Consider the following 8,154-nt stretch of genomic DNA (forward strand, 5'->3'; position numbering starts at 1 on the left):
TCTGTAGTTTGGTCACTTGTTTAAGGCACTCTGTCTTGTTTCTTTGTGTTTGTTTTCTCTGAGGCATTGTGGTGTCCTATTTATATTTAATTGATGATTGTATATTGGTGTATTCTCAGGCACTCACGACTTGTCTCCTGGTGGATGTGGTCAAGAATGGAAGTGTGAATGCAGTTAGTTCTCTGTATACTATTTCTGTAGTACAGTTCAGGGTGGGTTCATATGCCTTCAGAAGCAGGGTGCTATGCCCAGTGCCCAACCCCAGGCAGAGCAGGGGCTGCACAGGAGGGTGCCACTGACTGCTGGATTCGGGGGTGTGGGGGGACTGGCCACACCCCGGCTACCAGAAGAGCGTCAGAACAAGGGAGAACTGTACCCCTAGCAGCCAACCTGCAGTGACATCCTGTGCCTGCAAGCCACTGCTTGCAAAAACTGCTTACAAAAGCTCAAGATGCCACACAGCTCCATGCCAGCCCACAGTCTGCTAATTTTTCTTTTCTCTCACTGCTCCTGTTTAACTTCCTCTTCCAGTCACACTCAAGTCTCTGTCCTCTCCTCTGATGCCCAGGGTTCCAGGACCACCATCTCTATCTGTTTCACACAGCCTACCTTGTCTTTGTTGCAGAGGGTCATTTCACAGTGTCTGCATACTCCACCATCTTGTCCTGAAAGTTTGTGGCATTTACTTTAGGCAGTGGGAGGCGTAATTGGCAGGAGATTGGTAGACAATCCAGGGTATTTCTCCTCACTCTCTGTCTTGCGCCTGGTATCTGGAGGTAGCTGCTTCTCCATTCTGGTTTCCACACCTGTTGGCAGGGCCACTGTGATTCTACCTTATGGGTGACCCCAGAACTCATAGCAAGCACCCATTGGGTCTTTCCATACTCTGCTGGGAAGTAGGGGTGGCGGTTCCTTCCTCTTATGAATCTCTGGGTTGCCTCAATTTGCTGTTTGACTTCTGTGTTCCTCCATCAGCAAAGAAGTAGAGTCCGTGCCTGAACTCTCCTGTGTATGAAATATTCGGAGTGATTTATCTTTTCTTAATTGGCACCTTGTGGGGTTTATGTGAAAATAAAATGAGTTAATCAGTGCCGAAGTGTTCAATATATGTTTTCCCCTATTCTTGTTCTTACCTGGGTCCTAGGTTGTCACTTCCAAGTCACAGGTTTCTGAGTCTTATTCTCTTTTGTGACTCTTTCTGCTTGGTAGTGGGATAGCAATGACAGTGACTGCAGTGCCCTGTCTCTCCTCTCATAGGTTTCAGGGCCAGCATGTCTCCTGCATTGTCCTACCCCTCAGATGTGCCCTACACAGCAGTGGTTACGATCCCACTGTACGGATGAGGAAACAAGTTTACCTCGAAGATAGGTAGTAGAATAGAGGTTCAAATCCAGTTCTGTAGGATACCAAAGCCATTGTCCTCACCACCACTTCACATGGCTGCTGGGTCCCAGAGGAGGTGCTGAAGCTACATTTACCACAAACCAGATGGGAACTAGGATCATATCCCTGGATGTTCTTTTGAGATTTCTCTTTGGATGCTGCTGATACTGGGAATCTTATATGCGTGTGTGTGTATGTGTGTTAGGGTATGTGTGTCTGTGTTAGGGTATGTGTGCGTTCCTCTTCTGACCCCCAAGCTATCTGCGTTGATATCTTCTGCAGGAACTAACGTGAACATTGTTACCCATGTAAGGGAGATGCTGGATTTTTACTTAACTGTTTAGTGGAGGGGGCGGGTACAGGAGGAAATGATGTGGATGGTTTTGACCAATCTGAGTTTGAGGTGCCAGCAAATGCTTGTAATTATGGGAAAGACTGAGGGTCAGGAAAGAGGGTCTGGAGAGAGACTTAGGGAGAGAGAGGAGAGTGGTGGTCTGGAAGCGAATGGAAGGCTGTATGGTGGAACCAATAGTATCCATCAAAAGAGTGAGGCCATAAAAGTAAGGATTTGACTTGCTCACTGGCTTTGTATACGGGGAAGCCTTTGGTGATCCTTAGAGAGCCATTCCAAGGGAGCCGTGGGTCAGAGGCTGGTCTGTATCAGAGGGCTGAGGAGTGATGAAGGTGTTACCTGGGAGCCAAGCTGGAAGACCAGGCAAACTCAGGAACTATGATCAGGAATTTGTGGGATGTTGATAGGACTGGGATATGGATGAGGGGCAGAGACAGCAGTTTGTAGAGAAGGAAGACTTAATTAGATGCTCAGGAAAAAAAAAAAAAAAGGAGAGATGGGAGACCTTTCAAATTCTGAGAAAGAGAGAGAGACTGGTACCTCCTGGTTCATGTGGTCTGGCCATCCTTTCTGTAGAGATTACTTTGAATTTGAGAGATTCCTTTGAATGCTTAAAATGAGTTCTTTGTAGGGGGAGGAGGAAGAGGGGAAAGAGTAACTGACAAACTGCATGCCCATCAGTAGAGGCTGGTTAAGTAAATTACAGTAAGTCTATATGACAGATTGCTAGTAGCCATGGATAATGAAATACATCTGTGTTTGTTGACATAGGCAGACACCACAGAGTGTGTTTAGTGAGAGAAGCAGGTCACAAGCAGTGTTTGATTACCCAGTATACAAGGTAGTACAGGATTACTTGTACTTATTGACTAATCTGTAGCAGACAATTTCACATTTTTCACCACATCAAAGATTCTATTTTTATGTATGGCTGACATCTGTCTGTCTCCACACCTCACAGCTTCTTCCTAAAGCCTCTTGTCCAATTTACAGTTCCTGACAGGAGCAGGATGGAGTACCTCGTAAACAAGATAAGCCTACCATGGAGTGGTGAGAAACGTGAAACTATTAACTACAGACTTGTAATTAAGCACAAGTAAACACAGACTGATGTGAAATTGTTCACTACAGATTAGTTAGTAACACAAGTAAGCCTGTGATTAACTTGCCTATTGGGTCATCCATCCTTGGTTACAGGACTGGACACAGAATATGAACCCATTTTTGTTGAGTCTGGTGTGTGCATAGCAACACACTAAACATTGTCCTCTTTGACAGGACAGATTTTGAATTTAGTTTTTCAATGTTCCTGCATTGTTTGACGCAGGAACTCATACTTTTTACTATCAGCAACAACAACAACAAAAGACATTTCTAAAAGATTTGAACTTTCAAAACCTGTGAGTGGGACATACAGAAGAAGCCACAGAATAGTGGTGGTTTTTCAGGTCTGTCAGCCATGCAGGCAAGAGGGAGAGATAAGTTTTCCCTGGAGGGGAAGACAAACATCAAGGACTTCATTACAGATAGGAAAGACATGATCAAGCATAAACGTGTTGAAAGCCAGGTGTCCACAGTTGGACACAGACACAGGCAATCCAGAGTGACTGTGGTCCTTGATAGGACAAAGACTTAGGGGGTTGAGGGTGGAGGTGGGTGAAATATTGGGCGTAGGTGGTGGCATTAGTCCTGGGCAGGTGGAGGAAGACCTCTTCCATGAAGCAGGAGGAAAGCGTGCAAGCCTTGTAGGTGGGGTGGCAGGAAGTTGAGGGCGTTCTTTCCTGATTGCCTCTATTTTCTCTGCAAAGTAGGAGGCAAAGTCATTCCATGGGACGGAGACAGCTTCCCAGACTAGGATCTTGAGGAGACTGGGGGAGATTTGGGAGGCACCATGGGGGATGGAAGAGAAGCTGATGGATGACCAAACTCTGTTAAGGGCCAGCTGCTGGGGAGGCCTGTCATTTGCTTTGGCACCTGTCCCTGCAGCTGAGTGGTTTTTCTTCAGAGGAATTCTGGTGTCCAGATCTGTGAATCGAGAATACACATTGTTGGGTTGATTACAAAGGGATGTGGTGTAAGGGGTCATAGCAAGAGAGTGGTTCCAATGTAGAATCGTGATCTATAGGCCAGCTAGGAAGGAAGTGAAATCAGGATGCAAAACAGAGACGTCTTACTGAGAATAAAGGGTGGGCGTCAGAGGGGTAAGTGAACAAGAGACCTGGATGGTTGCTGTGTCCAGGAATGAGATGTTGACCTTCAGAGGTGGGTGTTGGAAAGTTGCTGTTGTGATCATGGGAGAAGGTGGTTGAATTTGAGGGGAGTGAACATCATTGGATTGAAGACAGACTGATGAATGGGTCATCCCCATGGATGAGGTCGGAACTAGGATGGAGAGGGAAAAGGGTGAGCCAGGAGTCCTCAGTGAGTAAATGTCAAAAAGGGACTAGGTGATGGAGATTTGGTAGCAGTGTCAAGATTGCAAGCAGTGACATTTTTTTCTTCAAGGCAATAAGAGCAAGAACAAACGATGTCTGGAAAGCAGATTTACAGGACAAAGAATATGTCCTGGATCTTAGGCTGTTGGAGGGGAACCTGGAAACCATTAAGTACATTTCACAGTGGAGAAAGTGGAGGCCAGGGGAGTTGACATGAGATGTTGGTCTACTGCTTCTTCACTGTTGGAGATAACGGATCCATGAGAGTTTAGTGCTCAGAGTCTATAGACTCATTCTTTAGTTTCAGAACTGAGCAGACAGAAATGTAAAGTTAAAGTGAAGTGTAGTAGATCTGGGACCAGAACCCAGTCTTTTGACTTTGGCTTGTTGCAGGTGATAGAATGGGGAAGAAATGTGTTAGAGTGTAGGTGTGTATGTGCACATACATGTATGAGCTCACATGCACGTGAGCAGATGAGTAAGAAAACTGGACTAGTACAGTCTTTCTCTTTCCACAGAAAACATGCTGTTGCCTTTTTACAGGATGACAGTAAATGCTTTCCTTTGCCAGGAGTGGATATGGGAGAAATGAGTCACCATTTTGTGTCTCCCGATTCCAGTGGATGCATACTGGAGGCAGTGCCTTGTGCCCAGAGTGTAGTTTATGACCTTGGAGCAAACTGGAACCACCTGGGGTTGGTCCATATCCTGCTCTAACCAAATGACTTGCAGGTCCAGATGCCTCATTGGTTGTATTAGAGGTACATACTGCGCACATTTGCTTTAGTCATGACTATTGAGGTTGCAAGGAACAGAAAGCCACTCATGTTTAGTAAAAAGAGGGCAGGCTACCTCATGAGAATTGTGAACCAGTCTTTCCTCTTTGAGACAGTGGTTTTAAAACATGATCACAAATTCTTTGACTCACCTTTCCTAAAGAAGTGGGGTTGTAACTGTTTCAACCAGTAAAATATGGCAGAAGTGATGCACTGTGAGTTTTTAGGCTGAGCCCTAAAGTGTCCAGCAATTTCTGCCTTGTTTATTGAAACACTTGCTCTTGGACGCTGTTCCGCGATGTGTTGCTGTTGTTAAAGTGCCGTCAAGTTGGTTCCAACTCATAGCGACCCTGTATAATGTTTCCGAGGTTATATATTCTTGTGGGAGCAGAAAGCCTCATCTTTCTCCAGTGAAGCAGCTGGTGGGCTCAAACTGTCAACCTTGTGGTTCATAGTCTTATGGTTATCCTATAGTGCCATCATGCTTCCCTTCCATGAGGTGAGGAGTCAAACCACCCTGAGGCATTGTGCTTGAAAGATCACATGTGGCTCTCTGGTTTATGGCCCCAGATGAGCCCAGACTTCCAGGTGTCCTTTCCAAAGTACCAGGCATGTGTGTGGCCACTTTACACCAACCCATCCATTGGCTGAATTCCATTGCCGAATCCTGTTATATATTGTATTGTGTTTTCCAAACGATATATTGAACTTGTAACCCTGGTATCTGTCAATGTGAGTGCTTCTAATTCTATATAGAACAGAAGAATCACTCATCTGAACCTTGTTTAAATTCCTAACCTACAAATTCATGATGTATGATAAAATAGATGTTGTTTTCATCTATCAACTTTTGGGGTAGTTTAATATGCAGAAATACAATAAGCAGAGACTAGAAGTCTGCAGTTTTCTGTTCTTCCCTTACCTGTTGAGTTTTTCTGTTTACTCTGATTTTCTACTGCCCCTAAGTATAATTTGCACACGGCTATAGCTTGCTGTATGGTGCCCTGGTGGTGCTGTAGAATAAGCACTGGCCTGCTAACTGTAAGACCAGCAGTTCAAATCCACCAGAGGTCTTTGAGAGAAAAATGAGGCTTACTGCTCCTGGAAAGACTGACAGCCTCAGAAACTCTAGACCAGGTTTCTGTGAGTTGGAATTGACTAGATGGTAGTGGGTTTGGTTTGGTTTGGTTTGGTTTGATGGCTTGCCGTGGTTCCAATTATCCAATCTATTTTCAGCTCTAGCTCCCATAACTCTCTGATGATTATTCTTTTCAGCTGTTCTCTAGTTGATTCCAGGAGTCCTGATGTGGCGCTGTAGGATAAGCAAAGTGGGTTTGAACTGCAAGGTCAGAGGTTTAAACCCACCAACCTCTCCTTGGAAACCCTATACAGGGCCGCTGTGAGTCAGAATCAGCTTGACACACTTAACAACAACAGTTGCCTGCAATTCATGGTGACCTTATGTAACAAGACAACAAAATGTTGCCTAACTCTACATCTTGCTCACAGCTGTTAGAATGATTGAGTTTATCACGATGGCTTTTGTGCTCATCCAGCTCAACCTCCTTGGTTCTCGGCTTCCTTAAACATGATGTCTTCCCAACGATGTGTCCAAATCAAGTGACAGTGTTCTGTTGTGATCCATAGGTTTTCTTTGGCTAATTTCTGGAGTAGATCTCCAGGTCTTTAGAATATCCATATTAATCAAAATGCTTGCATATATCATAAATCCAAGACAGGGGCAGGGCTGCATATTATGGGGACTAGGTCATTGTCATCTGGAGGTGGGGACCCACCAGACTCTAACATGTCCACTTCAGTTTCCAACACTAAGGGAACTTTGAGGGAGTTGCTACCGCAGGCATCAACTCCTTTAGAACTGTACTGCTCCTGTATGAATGAACATTCTTCTTACTCAGAATCACAGGCCTTTAAGATGGAAAATGGCCCTATGATCATCCAGTTTATTTTCCTATCCCAACAGGAAGTCCTTTGATGATACCAGAAAGGAACATTCCAGTAGCGTCTTTTTAATACCTTTGGGGCCAGGGTTTGCCAATGGCCTGCAAGAGAGGTAGTCTTTTATTATTTATCACTTTTGTTCATTAAAAAATTCTTCCATGGGTGGAGCTGAAATTTACTTTCCTTTAGTTTTACTCTTTGGTCTTCATTCTACTCTCTCTCTCTTTTTTAATTTTAATTTTTTTCATTCTACTCTCTTTTAAAGTTCACTGTTGGAAGTAGTCAAGCCCCTCCTTTTAAGGTAGGAATAGGTGGCTGGGAGAGGAGATGGAGGGTTTTACTAGTAATTGAAGGAATGTGGATAGCGAAGCTTGCATGGAGTTCAGTGTCTTGACTGCCAACTCTTTTTTGTTTTAATTTAAGGTTTTTATAGTGGATTGAGTGAAAGTTTACAGGGCAAATCATCAGTTTCACATTCAACCATTCATAATAACTTGTTTCATAACATTGATTATAATCTCCTCCATATACCATGAGTTAAAAGTATTTCTCTCTATCCACTTTAGCTTTTTAAAAAACACACAAACAAACAAACAAAAACCCACTCAGGCATATATAATAATTTACATCTCCAAAGGGCACATTCTGCAAGTCTACTCCTGGCCACCAGTTGTTAGGCCTTCTCTTCCTAGTTGATGAATCTAGAGTCCTCAGCCGCTCCCCCTCTCCATGCCCCCATCTCTGGCGCTACTTCTCTGGATAAGGTCCCGCATTCTATTTGTGCGTTCCTCTCTTGATGGTCCTAGGGTCCTCTGTTTCTGGACTGTAAACCACTCCCCTTTTTTTGTTACAAAACTTCTACCTTTACGAGTGTGACAGTCGCGATTAGTCATGATAACAGTTATTCACTGTTGAATCTTATCCCCATCTCCTTTCACCAGACCCGTCTAGACAAGATGATAGCTATTCAGTGGGGACTCTTTCTTTCCCCGCACCCTCTTAAACTAATCTCCCTCTTGAAACCTTGTAAGCCAGTCACTTCGTGCCTTTATTGCCCCCTCATTTTAAGTAGCCAGTGTCTAAGTTGCCCGTTCCTATCTATCCTGTGTACAGAGTGGATAGCATGAAACTTGATTTGAAGACTCTTTCCCTCTCTGTTGGTATTTAGAGTAACTACTGCTCTGAATATAGGTCAGGTTCATCATGAAGATGTATCTTCTGTCACTGTAGCTGTTCCAGTCTGCTT

This window comes from Chrysochloris asiatica, unplaced genomic scaffold (genome assembly GCF_000296735.1).
Source record: "Chrysochloris asiatica unplaced genomic scaffold, ChrAsi1.0 scaffold00007, whole genome shotgun sequence".
Taxonomy (NCBI): domain Eukaryota; kingdom Metazoa; phylum Chordata; class Mammalia; order Afrosoricida; family Chrysochloridae; genus Chrysochloris; species Chrysochloris asiatica.